The 23,968-nt window shown below is 42.8% G+C and overlaps 1 protein-coding gene across 1 annotated transcript in view; it reads right to left on the minus strand.

The window, feature by feature from the left end:
- Positions 1-23,968, minus strand: part of JARID2 (jumonji and AT-rich interaction domain containing 2) — a 246,656-nt gene that overhangs the window by 160,234 nt on the left and 62,454 nt on the right. The window lies entirely within an intron of this gene.

Consider the following 23,968-nt stretch of genomic DNA (forward strand, 5'->3'; position numbering starts at 1 on the left):
CTTGGGCTTGCCATGGCACTGATAGAGCTGTTCTGACTGAGCAGTAATATCAGGGCTCTCTCAGCCTCACCTACCCCACAGGGTGTCCTGTTGTGGGGAGAGGAAAGGGAAGGCAACCGTAAGCCGCTTTGAGCCTCCTTCGGGTAGAGAAAAGAGGCATATAAAAAACAACTCCTCCTCCTCCTCCCCTCCTCCTTGTATTTTGATATCTCAGCCTTTATTATACTAGTCTAAATAACTGTAAATAAAGTGTTACTGTCGGTTTCTGAGCACACCTAGGCCAATTTATTCTCAGACATCTTCGGAACACAACTTCCAAGTCACAACTGCACCTCAAGGTCAGCTTCACCTTGGCCCAAGCCTGTGGAACTTCTCCCAGCACAAAGAATATCTTCTACTACTTCTGAAAACCCAGCCATCATTACAGAAGCAGCATCAAGGTCAAAATGTACGGGGGGGGGGGAAGGTTTTGTGTCTCCGAAACTGATGACTGTCACATCAGATCAAAGGCAAAAAGATGAAAAATTGACACTTCTAAATACATGAATAACAGTATCTTTGCGTTAGATACGAAGGCAACATGCGTTTCATGCACATGAGACTCCTGTATTGCTGTAAACTGCCTCAGGGGTTACACTGATTTTTGACTTATTAATTGCTTTGTTAATACAACAATTTGTCGTTCCTATTGCATTAGTAAGCACAGGGAGTTTACATTGCCCCTGCCAAGATCAATGTACATTAATATAAACCTCTGATGTTAAGCAGATTCCACTTCTGTCAAAAATAGCAAAAAAACCCGGGAGTAACACCGAGGAACATCTGCTACCTAATGGACCAACAGGATTAAAAAACAAAAAACGACTCCCGTAACGCCAAGATCTCATGTGTAACTCTCTTGAAACCTCACTTGTTACTTAAAATGAACAGACTAGTGACTTTAGTTTGCCTCTTAAAGCCATACATGGCAATCCTGTGCCATCACAAGGGGATCGCACCGGCTTTTGAATTGCACAATCTGAAAACCATCACTATCTCCCAATTACATCTGCACCATGATGCAACATGAAACCTACCTTATGAAAGCTAACAGTCAACTCTCATTCAGCCACAATTTTAACATAAACCGTATGCCTGCCTTCTAACATTCAAGCTGTCTTTTTATATGGGCTTATGTTATTAAAATCAGCTTGTTTTTCCACATGTGCATTGTAAAACTCAGTTCTACATCTGCAGCGCAATGCTAACCAGAGTGAGGCAATTCACAGAAAGGGGTCTAACTCTGCACAGGATGGCACAGTTAATTACTATCGGGGACTGCTGGCCATTTTTCCTTTACCTCTGCACCAGCAGTACATTGCAAGTACTCTATGTAATGAAGGCTATGAGAGGGGAACACAATGGAGACATTTGGAGCCACACAATGAAGGTAATATTTAACACACAATTGCATATTTAATGTGGAAAGCCAAAACTGGCCTCAACCAGGGCCAGGTCCTTCCTTGTTCTGGCCCCCACCTGGTGGAATGAGCTCCCAGAGGAGATTGGGCCCATGGGAGCTAGCACAGTTCTGCAGAGCTTGCAAAATGGAGCTCTTCCGCCAGGCATTTGGTTGAGGTCAGTAAACTGACAACCTCTATTGCAGGGGTAGTCAACCTGTGGTCCTCCAGATGTCCATGGACTACAATTCCCATGAGCCCCTGCCAGCATTTGCTGACAGGGGGTCATGGGAATTGTAGTTCATGAAAATCTGGAGGACCACAGGTTGACTACCCCTGCTCTATTGGACCTCCAGAACCTCCTCCCATTCAGACATGCCCATTAATCACATTGTAAGGGGCAATCAAGTTCTGCAAAAACCCTCCGAGGTTATGGGACAAATGTTAACAGTTAAACAATATTGTTTTGGATGTTGTTGCTACTGTTAATTTGATACAGTCACTGAACTTGTGTTGTATCTGTTATTTGGTTCTCATGTTCCCTGCGAACCGCCCTGAGCTGCAAGGGAAGGTGGTATATAAATACAATAAATAACTGGCGGGTTGGCATGATGAAATTGGCTATGGCACTATTTCTTCTACTAATGATATAGGGTGAAATGAAGTTGAACTGAAATAACCCAGTTCAAATCTCAGCTTTAGACTTTTGTAAAACTGAATCAAAAGACTGTGTAAATTTGCCCTTTACAATAAAACACAATTAAGGTAGCTCAACTGTGGCTTGGTTTGATATCTGAACTAATAAACTATGATTTGCAACTAAGCAACAAATGAGACCAGAATCCAAATCCATGATTTGAAGTGCATTTGATATCTGAATTTATGTTGGTTAACTTCTGGGGCCTCTGCCCCATAGAACAGGACTGCCAGACAAATAAAGCTAATAAATAAATCTATTGACAATGAACAATGTTTAATTTGTATAGTTAGATCAGGCTTTCTCAACTAGGATTTCATGAAACTCTGGGGTTCCTTGATATATATGTGTGTGTGTGTGTGTGTGTGTGTGTGTGTGTGTATACACACACACACACACACATATATAATTTGTTAAACATTTATCAGGTGATAGGAACATATATGGTCATGTCGACCTCCCCCCCCCCCCCATCCATAAAGTTGGTTTATGGATGGATAAGCTGAGAATGGATAAGCTTCTCCATCAATTTGAAGTCCAAGAGACTGTATGGGAGAAAAACTTCTGTAATAAAAAGGATCACCTGATTAAATATCTGTATAGATGGTTATTAGACTATGGCACCCAACCTTAACAAATCTCTCCAAATTGTTGGAAGTGTTAGTCTAAGGTTGGCTCTTTTTTCAGACCTGGTGGTCATGCAAATATGCTAAAAGGTTCTGGTCTAATATATACAAATTGATAAAATCCATAATCAAGATGGAGATTTGCTTAACTCCTGAAAGGTGTTTATTAAATATGGTTAAAACAATCATAAATTAGACAACCTGTTACATCCGCTAGGCTAATTTACACCCAAAGATGGAAGGATCAAAATATACCATCAACCGAAGATTGGCTACTGAAACAAATCTCATTTATGGAAACAGATAAATTATCAACTTTAATGAAAGAACAAAGCTTAGACACATTTATTTCTACTTGGAATCCTGTGATATCCTTTCTAGAATCAAACGTGCCTGAGTTTACAACTGCAGTCTTTAAATTATATGTGACGGGTAATTAATTCAGATCAGAAAGAATTTTTATGTGAATTGTTTTGTTGTTGGATGACAGATTTATGTCTGTGAATTTGTACCACTATTTTTGTTTATTTGTTTCTAATATGACTCAGAAGAGAGTTGGAAGACTTTATTTTTGTTATTGGATTAAAGTATAGGATCAACAGATCCTTTTAAAACAATGTAACATAACTAATGTTCTTGTTACTGTAATTAATGTATTATGTAATAAAGCTATATATATATAATAGGGGGAGAAATGACCAGTGATGGGTCTGGAGGGGGTGGGAAGGGAAGGAGCCCCAGGTGAGCATATACACAGCTCTGCTTCCCAAGCATATTCTGTACAATTGTGCCACTTCTGGGGTTTCTCAAAGCATGAAGAACCCTTCAAGGGTTTCTCAATAGTAAAAATGTTGAGAAAGGCTGAGTAAGTTATTTAATTTGTACAGTTAGAAGGTACCCTATTAGTCATAAAACTCAATTATACATACTGTTGGCTTTTAAAAAGGAGAAGGGCGTCTCCACCTCAAGTAGAAATTTATGCAAAGCTGCCCCCATTCTGTCTCTGCAAGTGGGGATACCACCAGCATCCAGCAAAGCCAGGACTGGCATCTTTAGTCTCATTCACTGGGATGCTTCAGAGACACCCCACTTCCCACTGATTCCCGGAGAGGACTGATGTCATTGCAGCAACAGGAAGCAGGCATAAGGACCAAGGGATTTCCCCCATCACCAGCAGGGTCTTGGCAGCCTGACATCCAATCAATTTACAGGGTTGAAGAAGGCAATATGTAGGCAGAGATACAACCACCCCATCAGCTCTGTCATGATGATTAGCATTTCAAACAGCCTTGTGTTGCCCACTTGGGATTGGGAAACACCTGGAGATTTGGGGGCGCGTCTTAGGGAGGGCAAGGATTTCACCAGGTTATAATTCCATATAGCACTCCCAAAACAGCCATTTTCTCCAGGGACACTGATCTCTGTCATCCCAAGGTCAGTTGCAATTGTGGGAGAACTCCAGCCACCACCTGGAGGTTAGCAGCCCGAAGCACTATATAAATGTTAAGTTTTATTATTGTTTGTTTAGGGCAGCCTTTCTCAACTTTTTTACCATTGAGAAACCCCTGAAACATGCTTCAGGCTTCAAGAAACTCCTGAAGTGGTATGATTGTGCAGAATTTGGTTGGGAAGATAAGCTGTGTACACGCCTATCGGGGCCCCTCTCCTCCCCAACCCCTCCAGGCCCATCACTGGCCACTTGGAGGGAGGGACATGACCATATATGGCCATATCACAATAAATATTTATCACAATAAATATTTATAAATAAATATTTAACAAATGTTACAACATATTAAAAATTAATTAACTCCCACGAAACCCTGGTTGAGAAAGGCTGGTTTATGGAAAGAATATCATATTGGAAATATACCACAAATTTTGGATTCTGGAAATATGGTATATACATGTTTTCTAAACAAATAACTCTCAGACAAACTAAAAAATACAAAGGGGCCTTTCCTTGCAAGTTTTTTTTCCCACAAAACATACATTTTGGGAACCACCCAAAAAATCCTTAATGCCACGAAGGACCTCCAGCAAACACGAATTCCTCTGATACATTCATAAAATGTTATATTTGGAATAAAAACACAAGGGCATTACAGAAGACTGGAATACAGCACAAGCCTGAAACACGGGATAGCAAGATAATTCGGCCTTGGTGCCTTATCAAGAAGCGGCCACACAAGTGGATTAATGAACCGTTCTAGTGACTCCTCGTGCCCATTTTGTACAAAGTGGCATTGAGGAAAGAAAGTCCTTCCAAACATAACCATTGCCGGACCAAATTTCCTTCTGACCACACAAGTGGATCATAATTGAAACAGTACCCCAGTATAAATTGGGTTCCAAACCAGATGGTGAACTTCAAAAAAGAACGAGTCGGACAAAGATTCAGTTTAGCATAAGGAACAACATTAATTGTCTGTTTTAAGAAGGCCAAGAGACAGAGCAAAAAAAAAAAAAGGAAAGGAAAAAGATTATCGACTCATCGTACAATTAATTTAATACTTGAGAGGAGAAGGGGGAAGATCTTGTTAAAATTCCCCCTTTATAGTAGGGGGCCTGCCGTAAGAGGGTATTGAGATTAAATTTCATTGCATCCCATTTTGCTAAGGTCTGACAGGGGAAGGGTTTTATTGCTCACTTAAATCACTCCACGGTATCTTAACCGGGAACAGAAAGTGCACGTCGCCCACTTCCCTTCCCCACAGCCGCTTTCCAACTTGAATATTTAATGAGGTGCATAAAAGCGCTAATATCGTCAAACGGAAGGTGGGCGGTCGGGTGAGCGGGAGAGGGGCAAGCAAGCTCCAAGCGCAAGACGGCAGGCTAAAGAAGGAGAGGGGAACGGCCCTCTGCAAAAAGATCGAACTCAACCACATGGCTGAAGCCATGCTGGAAGGTCAGGGCAGTTTTCAGAACGCTACGGCAAGCTAAAATTATGTGCTCTGCCCTGCACAGAATAGAAACGGATTCAATTCAGTTGAGCCCAAAATATTTCAAAGGATGAAAAGATTCTGCTGAGGAAAGGCAGCCATTAGCTAATCCCCCTATACAAAAGGGGGGCATGTATATGTGTGGGGGAGAGATGCCTACACATGACGGCAGTCTACTCTGCACAATCATCACTTAAATGGAGTTCATTTCTGTGCATCATGCGCAACTATCCTGCTCTTTTTTTTTAAACTGAATCAGCCATGCAGTTAAGTCTCTCTTTAAAGCATAATAAACCGTCACTGTTAACATCGCTGGGAGCTTCAGACAAGTTTCCCACATTATGTTTTGCTGCGACTTGCGTGGGCTTCGGCCTGAACTTGAGGGTGTCCCATAGACTCTCTCTCAGCACTCACGATAAGTACCTGAGCGTGTAAATCAGAGTTTGGAGCAGGATAAGATGGGAAAGGGAAGGAATCTGCAAAGGAAGTGCCAAAAAACAGCATTCATTTGCTCTTGGAAATGTTCTGCCAAGTGACAAAATGATTTTCCCCACCATCACTGTCTCTGCTTCTACTAGCCTTCCAATCCGGCATGGTTAAAAAAAAATTGTCTCCATCACTTGGCAGGATGGTACACACAGACCAGCTGACCAAAGGGATGTGTTCAAACCAGGGAAAATGGCTGTCCAATTCCCACTCCGATGCCCCTTCTGCTTAATTACAGCACAGGCAAGCTTAAGTTATAGAAGTGCAGTACAAGCAACGGAAAGGAAGGGAATTTCCTCACATGGCATTCATTTAACATCCTACCCTTTTGATCAGATTAAAGGAAACCGACTGGAGCACTTCTGAGCCTTGCTTGGGAGACCACTTGAAACATCACTCCCTTTTCACTCAAAAGATAAATACCATGCATTAATGCTAGATGTTAAAAGATTCGGGGGGGGGGGGGGTTAAGGCGTGCTGGTCTGAAGCAGCCGGACCAAGTTGGAATCCAGCACCAATGGAATCCAAGACCAATGAAATTTTATGGGCAGAATAAAACCCAAATTATAATTTTGCAGATTTTAAAGGTGCCACTGGACACCACCTTTGTTCTGCTCTATGAAACAGCCACAGAACACAAATTTAAAATCACTAACATCCAGACTTCAGGACCATTTCTCCAGCTCATTAGCATGAAATTGGGGTCACTGTGGGTGGGCAGGTAGTTGTGAGTTCCTGCATTGTGCAGGAAGTTGGACTAGATGACCCTGGAGGCTCCTTCCAACTCTATGATTCATTCTCAACAAACGGCAGATTGCATTTAATGCAATCAAGGCGGATGAGGAGCCAATTCAGTTTTCCACTTTTATCCACATTATAGGAGCACCTATGTCCTGGTCTGTGTTGTTATCTTAACTTGGGGGGGCAATAATTTGGAGTTAATTAGATATTTCACTATTACACAGGCTGAAAGATCCTCCTTTTTATTTTAAAAGGGACAAAACTAACTCCTGCTACATTTTAATCAACCACAAAAGCAGAAAAAGTGTATTGGGAACAATAATCACCCCCTCATGCACACTGTTCCCTTTCAGCTACAAAATGCAGAATACCATCAATCAACAGGATCTCAATTCATTCCACTCGATTAGCTCCAGTTGTCCAAAATATCTAACTACTAGCGTCAAGCAGAGAAAGAAATTATTTTTAGTCTTTGTACATTTCCAGAAAGACACACTCCCTCAGACTTCTTTGGTCTCAACTATTAAACATTACTGCCATTCTGTGTGCGACTGTCACCCTACAAACAAGTGGCTTGAATCCCAATCAAATCAGTATGGTTTAAGATATAAATAAGTCAGGGACCTCAATTTATGGCTGGACCCAAAAGGTGCCTTGTGAGAGAAGAAAGCATTTCAGATAGCGCTCCCGGAGGGAGGGGGAGAAGAATTCCCAACCAGCGTTCCGGGGAACCCCTGCAGTTACAGGAGAGTTCCTCAGGGGTTACACAGCCTTTCCCAGAAGTTTGGATGGCCACTGACATCACTAGCCGTCACTGTAGCCCTTTTCCCATGTTGTTCTACCAGGCCTAATCCAACATGGAAATGGTAAATGATAGATCAATTGATTCTCCAAAGGGGCATTTCACCATTTCCAGGGGTCCTCAAAGCCTGACAAATATTTCAGGGACCCCTCCATGCTAAAAAGGTTGGAAAAGGGTATAATTTCTGCAAATCTGAGATGCCCCCTACCATACTGATCCCAAAGCTACTATGAGAAACCACAGGAGGCAGATACAACTGTGTACAATATATGTACCTGTACCTAGCAATTTTGGTCTGAATGACCATAAATAAATATTGATTGATACCTGTACCTACTTTCGGGTGGACATGGTATGCTTACTTGTGCATTACAGGTCACAACCAAAACATATTAACCTTTAGGAGTCCTAGCCACACACAAAGGAAATGACAGAACTCACATGGCTGATTGCCAAAAAAGAAAAAAAAAACATTTTCAGTAGCTGTTTCCAACATTTTCTTCTGAGGGAGATCAAATCCAGAAACTCAAGAGGGAATTTTGATTAGATCAAAGCAGGAAACATTAGCTATGCGATGGTATCTTGTTTAGCAACCACACCATAATACATGCCAGACAGAGAAAACTCAGCAACATCAAAAACAAGCCCCACTATTTTAAAATAGCCTATACAGACTTGGTACTGAACAAGTCTTCTATTCTTAAATATGCCCAATTTAAGGCGACATCCATACATTTTTCTACATTTACAGATCTCATAAGCTTTCCAGTTGCTAAAAGTAAACAAAATGCATTATTACAGCACTCTGTTATAATTTAGTTGCCCTGACCTGGATGGCCTAATCATGTCTGAATGTGGAATCTAAGCAGGGTCTGCCCTGGCCAGCGTTTGGATGGGAGACCACCAAGGAGCAAAAGTTAACTTTACAGCTTAAAAAATTCCTATGGAGATGACTTTGAGCCCTAACTGAAGCCCGAGGCAACTAAGCCTAATGATGGTGTATCTTGACACTCTGGCTCCCCTATTGGTGTCTGGCTTTTTCAACAGGGCTATCAGTTTACCATATTTTACACCAATTTTTTAAAAGGCCTTCACTGGAATTGATAAACTTGCGTTATATTGAACAGAAATACTGAGGTGGTTTCAGAAGTAGAATCCTGCTTGAAGACTATCGACCCATCTTTCCTAGGGATGCCAGCTCCGAGTTAGGAAAGATCTGGAGATTTTGGGAGAGGGATCTAGAGAGGGGGGAGACTTCAGTGGGGTATAATGCCACAGAGTCTACTTTCTAAAGCAGCCATTTTCTCCAGGTGAACTGTCTCCTGTTGCCTGTGCATCAGCTGTAATCCCAGAAGTTCTCCAGTCATTACCTGGAGGCTGGCAACGCTAACCTCCCCTCTCCCACTGCAACACAACATACTTCTCAAAATGCTGCCTCTGGGGGTCACTGTGGCCCAGAAATAGTGCTGGGAGTAATATGGGAGTCAGAAAGGGGGTGGAGAATCAGCAAAAACCTGACCCCCTTTTCCACTGGTAGAAGAACCTTTCAGTTGAGTGAAAATGAAGTTTGGGATGAACCCATGGATTAACAGCTAAGACGGAACTGCAGAATAAGTGCTTCCGTGGCAAGTTTGCAAAAACAAAAAAACAAAAAACATTATTAACGATAACTAGGCTTTGTTTCCAACCAGCTTCAGATAGGCAGCCTTTCTCAACATTTTTTAGTCTTGAGAAAGCCCTTAAAGTATTCTTCAGGCTTTGAGAACCCCCTGAAGTGGTGCAATCGTGAAGAACATGGTTGGGAAGCAGAGCTGTGGACACACCCACCTGGGGCCCCTCCCCTTCCCACCCCCTCCAGGCCCAACATTGGCCATTTTGGTAGGGGGAGGCAGGTTGACATGACCATATATGGTCATATCAGGATAAATGTTTAACACATTTTATATATATATATATATATATATATATATATATATACACACACACATACATACACATACATACACATACATACACATACATACACATACATACACACACACACACACACAATTCAGTCCCACCCATTCAGGAAAGCCTTCCAGGGCTTTCAAGAAACCCTGGTTGAGAAAGACTGAGTCAAGAGCAACCCATGTTTAACATCAATGCAGATGCAGCACAGAACCATAGATTAGGTGAGGTGGGACGAAGGTAGAAGGACCATGCCTGAGAGGGGGCAATTATTCCCATAGCAATTGAAAAACCCTAGAGGTGGTGCAATTGTGCAGAATACAATGGGAAGTATGGCTGTGTACATACCCACCCAGGGCCCCACCCCTTCCCACCCCCTCCAGGCACATCATTGCCCGGGGGGGGGCAGGTTGACATAACCATATATGGTTATATCCCCCAATAAATACTTAACAAATTTTAAAATATATATTTAAAATTAACTAGCTAACTCCCAGCCCCTTGGGAAACCCTTCCTGGGCCCTCCAGAATCCCAGCAGTTTCACAAAACCCTGGTTGAGAATGCCTCGCTTGTACAGTTTATATAAATTGATGTTGACCTGAGTTAGTAATATCTAACTATCAGGGACATGGTAGCATTTTTAAAGATTTGGCCGACTGAACATTTTAAGCTTATTCAATAGAAAAACAGCTCATCTGGCACAAGCCTGTAGCAACCATGTGCAAATACAAAGGCTTGGGTAGGCCCCACCAGTTTCAACAGACGTATCCTCCAACCTCTGTAATTTTGAGAATGTATATTTTTAAGTGTTTATATATACCAAAACAAAAACAAAAAAATCTCTTGTTTCTAAGAGCGGCTGGAACAACCTTCACAAGACACATGTACCCCCCAAAAGAGAAGTACCACTATAAGACAGACTCAGAATTTTTCAAGGGCTTCTTTACTAAACAGATTTATTTGCAAGACTATGATAGCTTAGTAGGGCTGCCAACCGGTTGGAGAAAAATGTCTTCTTTAAGAAAGGCTTAATGGGATGCTATTTCCCACCCAATGTCGTTTACTTTGACACCGTGAAAAACTTCAGCTGCTCATTTCCCAACATTTAAACGTCTATTAGACAGACAGGACTAGGCTTGTGCACTTCGGCTGCTGCGGCGGCCAGTCAAGAGTGAAGTGGCCAGCGCCGCAAAGCACATAAGCCTAGACAAGACCTGTTTCTCCAGGTCAGCTGGCAACCCGACAGCTTAGACATGGGACCCTGCAAACTTTTTATTTTTTAAAGAGCTGCACAAACATTTCCTTCTTGTTAGCCAATAAAAGCTAAAAGGAAGGCCTGTCTAGGTTGCTTCCTTACACCTTCTTAATGAGGCCAGCTGCAGGCCAACAAGAAAAAAAGAAAAAAAGGAGAAACAGGAGGTGGCTGGTGGAGAGGAAGAAGGAATATGGGGCTGGGGGAGGAGGAAGAGATGGCGGCTTGGAGATTTCAGTTACTTGCCCCTTAGCATCCTTTGGTCAAAAGGCTGCATCTCTCACTCCATAACCCAGCCCAAGATCAAACAAAGGCATTTGTGTTTACAACATCCTGAGCAATTTAGGGATCCCAGACAGTGCTTCCTCCTTGTCTCCCCTTTTAAAGGGCGCTGCTTCTAATGAAGCTACTACAAGTTTATGAGTTTATAATCGCTGTGAGTCAAAGCCTTGCCCCAGAAAGGGGACTGAAAAACAAGAAAGGGCTTCCGCCTTCCCCACTCTCCACACAACTCTCCAGAAAGCCTCGGGCTGGAAAGAAAACTGAAGCGGTAGCTTAAACAAAAATTTAAATAAAATAAAGGTTACGGCTGTCGTAGCTACACTCAAGTTCCACTTCCCAGAAGCACAGGACAAAATGAAGTCTTGTTTTATGTCGTTTAGGGTGGAAGGAGAGAAGTCAAAACGCAAGTTGCAAAGGTGGTGGTCTTGGAAGGCAGTTTACATGTCATTGCCCTCTCGTTCTTCGGCCCTGAAACTGCAAGAGACGTTTGCTCACTTTCGTTTATGTCACAAATTGGCTTGCTTTTGTTTTGCTCTGAGTCAAAGTAAATAGAATTACAACAAGTTGTTCCAGGGAACACCGAAATATACCCATTCTTACAGCAGGTGCAGGAGTTCAGTCGTTTTGCCTACCGCATTTATACCAGGACAGAAGCAATGTGGTAAGGTAGTTTTTAAAAAGTACATGACAGGGTGCGGAGTGAAAACCCCACAGCATTAGACAACAGTTAATAAATTGAGATTTTTCTTTTAGAAGCAATCTTGAGAACATCCAGAGAGAGAAAATGAGACATGCACGTCACAGATTTAAAATCTTAGCTTTGTTGATGGCATCGAACAAAAACAACAAAGAAAGGAGGCATTTTTCCTCAAACTGGCCCACCCAATGTTCAAAATAATCACTGCGCAAGCTCTTAAGTTTATACTGTCTTATACTCGACGTAACACTTTTCATCAACCACTTCCTGTAGATTACATGCATCCACATGGTTTTATTTCCTCTTCTGACATTTAAGCCATTATCCAAACAGCGGGGCAGCGTATAGTAAAAGCAAATTCTAATGCAGCATACTAAAGGCTGGCTCTTCAGACCTGCTGTGCCAGTAAATGGATGGTTCGGACAGGGCAGGCAAACTGCTGGGGCATCACAGCATCACAAAACATGACATTCACACTTTGGCTGCAAGGGTGTTAATTTTGACGCTGCAGAGAGAGAGAAGATGGTCTAAATACTGGGGTGCCCCATCGATTTTTCTGTGCTCTCCAGCTTCCTCTAAAAGTAAAAGAAGATGAAAAGTCCCCAAACACACACTCTCTCTCTCTAGCTCTATATACATGCTTTCTCAACATAATTAAGAGGCCAGTGGCACCTTTAAGACCAACAAAGTTTTATCCAGGGTATAAGCTTTCATGTGCATGCACACTTCCTCAGACACAACGAAATGGGAATTTCCCACTCCACAGTGGAGTGGAAGAGGGTGAGCAATAATAAATAGTAAGGAATCACAGACACAGGGGCTCACACTTGGAATAAAACCTTATTGCTCTTCAAGGTGTCAATGGACTCTAGCATTGTTCTGCTACTTTAGACCAACATGGTGACCCATCTGAATCTATATAACATGCTTTCGATTCCAGATAGATAAATTTATGTTTATTTATGTTTAAATTTATAACCCACTATGCCCACACAGTGGCTCTTGACAGGTAACAATAATTGAAAACCCATATAAAATCCCTTAAAAACAGTATAAGCCTTATAATCCTCCCTGGTGGCAAAATTCCCACCACCACCCCGCTCAGCAGACCTTTTCGATAAAAACAGTGCTCCAGAGGGGGGTTCATGGACTCGCTAGACAGAGGGCGGCCCAGATCTTACTAGCCCTGGCCTCAACTCAAGACTTGTTGGGAGAGTTCCATCTTGCAGGCCCTGCGGAACTGAGAATCCAAAAGTAAAATTATCCTGGTGGATTTTCCATTTTTTATACTTATCTTGGACACACTTTAGTACAACAAACAACTGCAGAGAAATATTTATTTTTAAGTCTGTTTACGCATGCAAAATACCACTGCTTAATTAACTGGTTTGTGGATCTCCACTATATTTGGTTACACATATTTATAAGAATATGCTTTCAGAAAACTAGTGTTTTAACCCCTACAATAAAGAACAGTAGGAGAGAATCAAGTATCTTCCTCAGAACACTAGACCCAGAGGTTGTCTTCTCTTAACAGCTCTGTCCCTGGAAAATGGTGGAAGTGATTTCCACCAATTTCCCTACCCATGGAAGACACTCTTCCAGAGGGTTCCTTTTCCATAGCAGCAACATTTCAGAGAATTCAGTTGGGTACACCAAGAAGGAAGGGGGGGAATTCCACTTGGACAGTGAACTTCTATTACTTTGGAACCAACTCATTTTTAAAAACTCAAGGCTTGCCTTAACTTTAACTGGCTTCTCCTTTCTAAGACAAACTCAAAGAAAGAAACAGTATGGCTAGTTAATAACTCTCCCCAAAACAGACACCCTGTGAGGTGGGTGGGGCTGAAAGACCACTGACAGAATTGCTGTGAGAACAGCTCCAAGAGAGTGGTGACTGGCCCAAGGTCACCCAGCAGGCTGCATGTGGAGGAGTGGGGAATCGAATCCAGCTCTCCAGATTAGAAGCCACCACTCTTAACCAACTTCACCAAGCTGGCTTTATATTTAGTTTAATAACATTTATTTAAACCCTCCCTCCTTTTCTCCCCAAAGGGAACTCAAAAATGCTGATAACATGGTTCTCCCCCCCCCCCATTTACCCCCCTCTCAGCAACATCCTCATGAAAACAATCTTCACAAAAAATGAAACAATTTGCAGTAGGTTGGACTGAGAAAGACAGTATCTGGCCCAATGATACCTGGTGAACATCTGAGACTGATCCTGTTCCACACTGGATACAAGGATCAGAGTCAATAGTTCATCAACATCCTGTCTCTCACAGTGGTCCACCCATTCCTCTTTATGGTGAGCAACAGGGTACAGAGACCAAAGTCTTTCCCTGATCTTGCCTCCTGGCTTAGTGCCACTGAATGTGTAAATTCTCCTCAGTCACCAGGGCAAGTAATCACTGAGACATTTTTTGCACCAGAAATTAGCCCTGCCTTGCCACTTATCCGGTGACAGAACTAATTCTCGGTTTCGCATGACGTCAGCAGCGAGTTGGGCCCATCCCAGGCATGACCTGACTCAGGCCCTCCGATGCCCTGCAGCAAGGGAACATGGATATATACGCATTCCCTTTTTTGAACTGGGTGGCAACAGAGCCTCAGTTGGGGCAGGCCCATGCAACAGGGGAAGAGTCGGACCATTCAGGCCCGGCTCCTCTCCCAACTACGGCGACCCGGAAGGGACCAAAAACAGCCAGGCCCAGAAGGAACAAAAAATGCGCAGCACTGCCAAGCTGCCTAGGAATGCGGTACTGCTAAACAGAAACACAAACCTCTGCCCCCTGCAGCAGGACCTTTCTGCCCTGGCTGCCTCGCCTGGAAGCGGAAATCCAGGGTGAATCGCGTGCACCACTGGAAATGGGGTGCACCGCTGAAAACATCCCCTGTGGGGATGCAAGAAGTGGTGGGGCAAACTGCCCCATCGCAACCCCTTGGCAACAGCCTGGCACAGTGCAGCCTGTGTAGTAACGTCTGATAAAATGTACCCTTTATGAATCTCCCATTTTAAAGCTGTTCATTCCTGTGTCCTTCACTGAGTTTCTAGGTCCCAAATGCTGGCTAGTCAGCCAACTGGCCAAGTGCAGATTTGTGTATTATATACACGCACACACTATTCAGAAATACCTGCTTTGAAGACTTTAAAGTGGTCATAGCTAAATCAGCAATCACTGCCAATTGCAGGTTTGGTTAGCAATTATTGCGATGCGAGTCACAAAATCTAGACTTATTGTTGCCACAGGAAATGTCACAATTGTATTCCACCTCTCTTTCTTCCCCCGTGTCCATTTATGATTAGAATTGTCGGCTCTTAACAAAAGCTGTTCTTGCCAGCACAATTATTTTCTGATTCTCTAGTTGGAGCAGCAGAAAAATAACGTTACCCTCCAAGTACAAATCAGCCCAGTGTTAAGCACCTTTAAGCCGTGGTGATTTCATCGGAAGAGTAGAGATACACTTAGACTTGAAATCAAAGGGGCACCCAAATATTGGACCCCAATATTTTATATACTTTCATAGCTTAGATCATGTATTTCATATTATAAACATATATATGATGCATTAACTTTGCTATCTGCTTCTGCACTCATATATGTTCCATGTAATCGTTCTAAAATGTTTTATGTAAACCGCCCAGAGCTGTAGGGAAGGGCGGTATAAAAATCTAAATAAATAAATAAATGTTAAAAATATTAAAGACTAATTGCAAATTCAACCCAGTGAAATCTAAATGTATTTATTTACTTAATTACTTACTTACTGTGCCGCCCTCCCTTTCGGCTCAGGGCGGTTTATACTATAACTCTCATAAAGCAATACAGCACATCTTGTGATTAAAATATAACCATATTTAACAGTAAAAAGATTTGTAATGAAACAGTGTAATTTAACAATCAGCAATTCAACAATTTAGTTTGCCTGCACTGTGGTTACGCTTTCTGTTGGTGCAGTTGATGGGGATTCCTGGCTAATGGTTGGTGGCCTGTTTACTTGGCTTGACCAAAAGCCTGATGGAAGAGCTTTTTACAGGCCCTGTGGAATTGTTTTAGCTCGGCAGGGCCACGACATCATCTGGGAGAAAGGTGTAACTTTCAGACACAGCTTTTAATACAAACTGGGTTGCAAAAAAAATAGAAGAGCCCAGGTAGTCTTATTATGAGGACAAGTGAGGCAACTACCTCAAAGCAACCTATTTTGAGCACTACTTATGACTATGAGTGTGAGAGACAAGACAGATCTAACCTACAGAAAGAAAAATCTAACTTTGCACAGTCCCCATTCAATTCAATGATTTTCATACAAGGTAACTTCCTGGATTACGTCGTAGGTAGCTTGCAGGAGAAGGAATATTTTAATTGTCTCAGGTATACCCATCACACGTTGCACCATTCTAAGTACTTGCGCAAAAAACTAGGGTTTCATCATTTCATTTGTTTTTAATAATTCAGACCTGGCAACTCCTATTTTTCTTCCAGGATTGAGGGAGGCAATAAAACAGCTGGCACACCAACCAGGTAATCAGTATGATAATACAGGGTTTTAAACCATACACAGAAACAATTTCATGGGGCAGGATCCTCTTTAAATTAACTTCCGATCAGATAAACCTGATGGACCAGATAGTGTATTGCCTCAGCCAAGCACCTCCACTTTACAGCAACCAGTAGATGGGGGAAATGGGAAAGCAAAGTCATACCTATACAGCAGGGGTGGCCAAACTCTGGCTTTCCAAAGCTGGAGGAGGCTCATGGGAATTGTAGTCCATGGACATCTGGAGAACCACAGTTTAGTCACCCTGCTATATGGGTTGCTACATACAGATATTCCCTCCTGCTTAAAAAATAGAGAAATGTCCTTTTATGTCTTAAGAAAAAGTTAGCATGCAGACCTACTAAAAGAGAATTCTACTGAGAAGGATGAAGATTTATTGAAAACTATAAAGTCATTGTGCAAATAATGTCTCTCCACTTTTCGGCACATAAAAATTAAATAGAGAAGGCATTTTAACATACAAATTATGTAAAAGTGTTCAAAAGAAAAGGCCAAACATTTGCAGCTGAGGAAGGAAGATGTACAAATTAAATTCTAGTTTTTACAGGGGCAGGGAGCAAGTATTTACTTGAAAGCAGAAAGAAGTGACCTTGAAGAGTTTTAAAAGGAAGGACGCACCTCTGGCCACAGTAACGGCCATGAAGAAAAACACTTAAATAGCAAGACCTCCAAAGGCTTAAAATGAGATTTTGTTAGGTACTTATAAAACTAAGGCTCCTGCAACTCAAGGTCTGGTGTCCAGGAAAGGTTTTTCTATAAAACTGCTTAAAGGAAATGTGGGGGGAACCAATTGTTTGACCTATGCTGCTGACAAGAGTTATGAGGTAATTTTTTTTGAAAAAGAAACCACAAAAAAGTGTTCTCCATGCACTGCCCCCCCACACACACACACTGAATGCATAAAAGGGCTTTTGAAACTTTATGTAAAGCATGACCCACACACTCCTGGAAACTACCCTATTTGCTCCAACTGGTATTCTATGGAAATATGGCAATAAGAGGAAAAGAGAGCCCAATTTCCACGTTTTTGGGGGAGGGACGCTGTTTTTCAGGCAGTGGGTTGGGCACTGCAGATATATTTTGTTACAGAAACTGTTTTCACAAGCGGGTACATACACAATTACCGTAAAGTTGTAACCAATTTTTGGTGACCCCCCACAAGGGGCTTTCATGGCAAGTGAGAAATAGACATGGTTTGCCATGGCCTTCCTCTGCAGAACCTTCTTTGGTGGTCTGACAAGTTTGGGCTATATCATGTCACCTTTCCTCCCTGCGTGGCCAGTTCCCTAACACAGCCGGTACCATAGGTCAGTGAGGGCTCCAACGTTACAGGTACATATGTTTAGGCATCATATTACATACAAAGTTTTGCATATTACATACACAATTACGTTTTGAGTACTGGATTTTAAAGCAGATGGAAATTAAAGTATAAGATATCTTTAGTCGTTAACCGTGAAAATACTTTTATTTAGATACATGCACGCACATGAAAGCTTATACCGATAATTAAACTTTGCTAGTATTAAAGGCACCACTGGACTCAGACTTTGTTCTGTTGTTTCAGACCCACACAACAACCCACCTCAATGCCTTGACATGACACAAAAACAAAACATTGCATAGCTATGTCTTTTTGGTAAGAATAACTGTATTTTCCTGAAACTGTATCAGAAGATTGACAGCACACATCTTAGTTATTTCAGAACATTAGACCTGGCAGTCCAGGTAAACAAGTTGCAGCCTGTGAAGAATCAGAATGGGACAGGAAGAAATGAACAAGCAGAAAATCCCCCACCCCAATTTCTTGCTTCCGGGATAAAAGAGTTCAAGAAAACCAATTTCTCCTTTCCCCTTCCCTTTAATTATGCTAATCTCCCTTCAACTCCAGTATCTCTTAGAAAGCAGCAAGCATGCTCAGTCCTCTTCTGATCATGGGGCAGCAGTTTTTGTATGAAAAAAGCAATACCTTTTGGCATCCTTTCAACAAAGTCTGACAAGGATGCAAACAAGAATTCTAAAAGTGAAGTAAACAAACTGGAACAAGGAACTGTGAAAAGGAGGGAGGATAAATACTTTTAAAATCCTCCACAAACACACCAGACCCATTTCCAGAATTCTGTAGACGATTCAGTCAATAATTAACGTGTGGAACTCACTGGAGTATCACTGGAGTATGACCACAGGCACAGGTGGCTTTAAAGGGGGATAAATTGGGAAAAGACCCACGTTAGGAAGATCTTTAAGAACAAGGATCAGTGAATACCAGTCATGGATTCGTAATAAACAGGTTGAAGCAAAATTGGTGATGCATTTTTTGGAAGCTGGGCATTCAAAAGATGAGTTTGTGTTATCAAGTGTTCCATCCACATAGATTCAATAATCTGGATGTTAAAAAATGCTTATTACAATGTGAAGCTTACTTTACATATAGATTGCAGACAAGGTCCCCTAAATTAAATTCGGAGTGAGATTAATCTCGCTTTTTGGAGTAAAGACATAAAAGTCCACATAAAAGCAATTGTATCTCCTGAAAAGGCCTACACGGGTCCTTTGTCAATTTGTACTTACTGTGTGTCCTGTCTCTGTCTTTAAAAGGGAGATAAGACAGACTCATGGAGGATATCAGTAGCTACTAACCATGGTGACTAAAAGTGAAGCCTCCACATTCCGAGGCAGTCAACCTCTGAATCCCAGTGCCAGGAGGCAACATCAGGGGAAGGCCTCGGTCTCAAAGCCCAGTCCTTGTTAACGGGTTGGCCACTGAGGGCGACAGGATACCGATCCTGATGGGCCACTGGTCTGATCCAGTAGGGCTCTTATGTTCTTAAGGGACGAAGCAGGTCAGTTTCCCTATTTCCTTTTAACCGAGTTTCAACAGCTATGAATATTTGGTGCCTCCTCAAGCACAAGCAGTCCTTATTGGCCTTCACTGTGGGAGAGCCCTTTTATTCTTTTGTTTGTTTTACAGTTCTATTTTTCTGCCAACGGCGGGAGTCCCCCAAGCATGCAGAATTCCCTTCCTTTTGTCTGTGGAAGACCCGGTTCATGCTGCTTTCACGATTTGCATAAGCCATCCGGTTTGACTGCTATACATAGTAACAAGCTGGCTAGAAGCTCGGAAGAAATCACAGCGAGAACCATTTTAAAAAATCACCACACCTCTCTCTTCTCCCCTCTCTCTCTTGCGGCAAGATTCCATACATGTTCTGAGAGGCTGGAGATAATTTGCCAGCCTTTTGCTTCCTTTAATTTCTTAACTGCCGTCAACATTCGGTGCCTCGCGGAGCTTAATTAGTCCTCATCAGGCTCAGCTCCCCCCCCCCCCGCACCCCTCTTCTGGCTAATTTAAAAGGTCATATCTTCCTACACGCTACGGAAGTCCAATGGGGACCGAGAAACACCCACCTAGTCCGTGGGCGGCTGCAGAGTGATGCATTCCGCCATCCGCCACTTTGCTATCAGAATGACTGGCGGGTGGTTCTCTGTGCAAACCGCTGAGGTGTTTTGCTGCCTCTGTCTCTGTCAATAGAGGGCTCATCAGTGATAAAAAGGTCCCTGATTAATCAAGAGGAATTTCTTTCTAAAATATATATTTTAAAAAACAAGGCACTTGTAAAGAAAAGCAGAAAGCAGCTCTCGTCTTAAAAGAGGCTTCCCTGCCTTACATGGACATATACATAGATTCAAATGAGTGTTGGTCTGAAGTAGCACAATAAAACCAGAGTCCAGTAGCACCTTTAAGACCAACAAAGATTTATGCAAGGCGTGAGCTTTCGAGTGCAAGCACCCTTCGTCAGACTATGATCTTCTGACACGACAGGGAATATATAGCAAAAATCAGTTCTGTTACATCTGTGTCACAACCAGATACAGCCAATGATAATCCTTTGTCAAAACAGCCAATCAATCCCCTAGAATCCAGTGTACTTTACAAAGAGAAACCAAACTGTTGCTGGTAGAGAGATCAAAGGCTATCACCTCTCCATATGTTGGACATATACATGAAGCTGTGCTCAACCCTATCAGAACCTTGATCCATCCATCAACGTCAGTACTGTCTATTCAAATTGGCAGCAGCTCTCCAGGGTCTCCGGCTGAGGTCTTTCACATCACCTGCTGCCTGACCCTTTTAGCTGGAGGTGCCAGGAACTGAACCTGGGACCTTCTACATACAAAGCACAGGCCCTGCTCCTGAGGAAAGTCTCTTCTATAAGCCAAACTCCATTTGAAGCTCTGAATTCTGCAAACACAGATACCTATCATTCTATTTTTATGTATTTATGTTTGTATGTTTATATTCCCCTTTTTTCCCCAAGCGGGACTGAAAGTGGACCAACCCAAAAAGTAGCACAGAATAAACAAAACTGTATGGGGAGTTTCTGATTGCTAGGATCCAAAAGCCTGGGCCCCCAGGCACACACAGGCTTTAAAGACCTTGGTGCAGAGAAGACAACCTCAAAGAGATGTTACTCAGCTGTTGCCAACTATCAGGGTCTTCCCCAGATATTCTGCTACCACCCAGTACACAAATTAATTATTTAAGCAATTAGTGTATTATCCAATAGAGTTTTCTTCAAACCGAGCCAGATCCTGTTCTCAAACCCTATTTGTTGTTGCCCTTGCCTTCAGAAGCAATGGCAGCTCAACCATTGGAAAGCCTTCTTCCTTGAGCCTCACCTAATTGTTCTCCAGGCATCAATCCAAGACCAAAGGGTTCCATCTTATTTAAAAGTCGTTTTTATAGTCAACTTCTGGCCTAGAGTTGCCATCCTCCCAGGTCTGGTAGGCAAGCTCCCACCTCAGGGCTCCAGGCCCTACAAGGCCTCTTCACTCTAGCAGAACAAGGAGCAACATGCGGCATAACTTCTGGCTTTTACCTGTAAATGATGTCATTACACTCTATGAATTGCACATCTCTATGGTAAAAGACCAAGGAGCTGAGCAGATTCCTAGGGCTTCATGATGTCACTTCCAGGTGCAAACCAGAATGGCCCCACAGGTCACAGCATGACTGCAGCTCCTGCTTGCTGAGGGCTCCAGTTTGTTGCCAGTGTTTAGTTGGCAACTCTACCCTGTTTTAATTCTCATTGATTTTTATGCTCCTATTTTATTCTATTATTGTTATGATTCTATTTTAATATTATGATTCTAATATATTGTTATATTTTTATTCAAGGCTGCTATGATTCTATTATATTGTTATACTTTTTACGATTCTGTTATACTGTTCTTAATTTGTGAGCTACCTCTAGCAGCTCTCTGAAGAGATGTATGCACAGTTTCTAAATAAAAAACCTCCTATAGCTGTGTGCATTCTGCCTCAAGGCCAGGGCTGAAAAAAAACGGAGGATTTTACAGGAGTCACCAAAAGAGATGCACGACCCTGCCTGCCATCTAGCCAAGGAGTTTCATCCCATTTGTGATACTGCCTCGCCTAAGGACCACTGGAAAACCAGGCCTACTGGCACAGCAGAAGCAAAGACAAATTGACAAAATCAGCTGGATGCAGGGCATGTATCTTCTTTCCATGAGTCCTTATAACTAGATCCTACTATGATTGCTCTTTGCTGCTACTCTTTTCCCTCAGCAGCATGCAGTAATGGCCTCTACCCACAAGAGGCTACAAATGGCTGGCGTCCAGAACTGATATACTGGTATTATCTGCTCTGCTTTTTAGGTGCTCACTTCACAAAGATTTCTAATTAGTCTTTTATAGATGTAAATTTTGAAAATACTGTTGCTTCTGAAGCACAGTCACCTACACCTGTAAAAAGGTACAGGCACAAAAAACCATTTTCTCTGAAGATTTCCCAAGTATATATACAGCCACCATTTTTGAAGACGCACCAATACAAATTTCCCAGTTCAAGTACAGAAATACCTGCTGTGTTAATATAAAGATCTGGCCACCTAATGTATGGAACAGTTGATCAGGCAGCAGCAGCAGGAGAAACCAATAATTTCACTTTCTGCTCTGTCGTTATTCGGATTAGCCAAATAGAAATGACAAGTCACAACCATAGAGAGAGAGAAATGAAGTTGCTTTCAGTATGTTACAATCTGCGCAATAAACAATCTGTCAGTCTGCTTCCAATCCTCTTTCAGCAGGGCATTTTTTAAATGACTGCTCTGCAGAGTATGCATGCAGTATAAATTAAACAAAAGCCACCGTAACTCCACAGACCACACACCGAGGGCAGCTTATACTTGTCTTTGTTGCTGAAATGGTTTTGTGGTGACCAGAGTGTGAGGTCTGAGTGGTGTTTCTCATTTTGGTTTTGACTCTCACGTTGTTTTGTTAATTTGAGCGTGTTGCTCTGTGGAAATCATGTCCTAATTTTACACGAAAGCTATAGAAAGACTGCTGCAGACTAAGTGTGGACCCCCGTTGCTTGGCTTACCCTTTTTGTTCCATGCTGATTTTATCCAGTATGGAGACGATCCATTTTGGAAAACACAACTTGCTAAACTTAACAAGTGTAAACCACTGCCACATTGCAAGTCATGGTAGAATCACTCGATCTACTACACCCACATATTAGGAAAGAATGGGGAAGAGCTATCTAAATTTTACATGCAAGTCTTCTTATATATAGTGTTGCCTGGCAAGCTTTATTAACTGCTATAATATATTATATATTATTGATATATTATATATTAGAATTTAAGCCCGCTGTAAGAGAAATACAGCGGGCCCAGGAACAGCCTGGCCGCGTCTGCGACACGGCTGTCCCTGGGGCTGGGAGAAGGCCGCCGCCCACCCGCCCACAACCTGGGGCCTTCTGCCGGCCCCAGGAACAGCCTCGCTGCATCTGTGATCCAGCGAGGCTGTTCCTGGGCCCGGGAGAAGACCCCCGCCTACCATGGCCTCCCCTGCAGCATAAAGGGACCCGGGGCGAGAAAGGAGCAGGGACGCCGCGTTCCTGAGGGCAAGGGGAAGCCGGCCGGCGGACTTACTGTCGGGGAAGGCTTTTTCCTCTGAGCGGTGACTCCCCAGCCGGCCCAGGCGAGGCCCAGGCGAGGCCGGGGAGCCACGCCATTGGCTGCTTGGCCTTGGATTGACACTCGGGCCCAATCAGGAGCCGCAAAGCGGCTCTTGATTGGGCCCTCCGAGTTTTTATCGCAGACAAGGCCCGTCCTTTCTCCTCCCACATTGCCCTTAGCATTTTACTTAAACCGCTCTGCAGGAGCGGTTTACAGATATTATATACAAAGGGCTGCCAGCTCCGGGTTGGAAACAACTGGAAATTTTGGGAAGGGGGGTAGAGCATGGGGCAGGTGGAGTTTGGGGAGGTAACTCAGGTATAATTCCATAGAGTCCACCTCCAAAGCAGACATTTTGTGATAGCAAATCTCCAGGAGCCACCTGGAGATTGGCACCCCTAATAATATGGAAGTGGACTTGTGGGGGGAAAGCATCAGTGATGGGAGGGTGGGGTGTCAGGAGGGAATGGTGACAGGCTTAGGAGAAAAAAAGCCATAACCATGAG

The sequence above is a fragment of the Paroedura picta genome, chromosome 9 (assembly GCF_049243985.1).
Source record: "Paroedura picta isolate Pp20150507F chromosome 9, Ppicta_v3.0, whole genome shotgun sequence".
Classification (NCBI taxonomy): Eukaryota; Metazoa; Chordata; class Lepidosauria; order Squamata; family Gekkonidae; genus Paroedura; species Paroedura picta.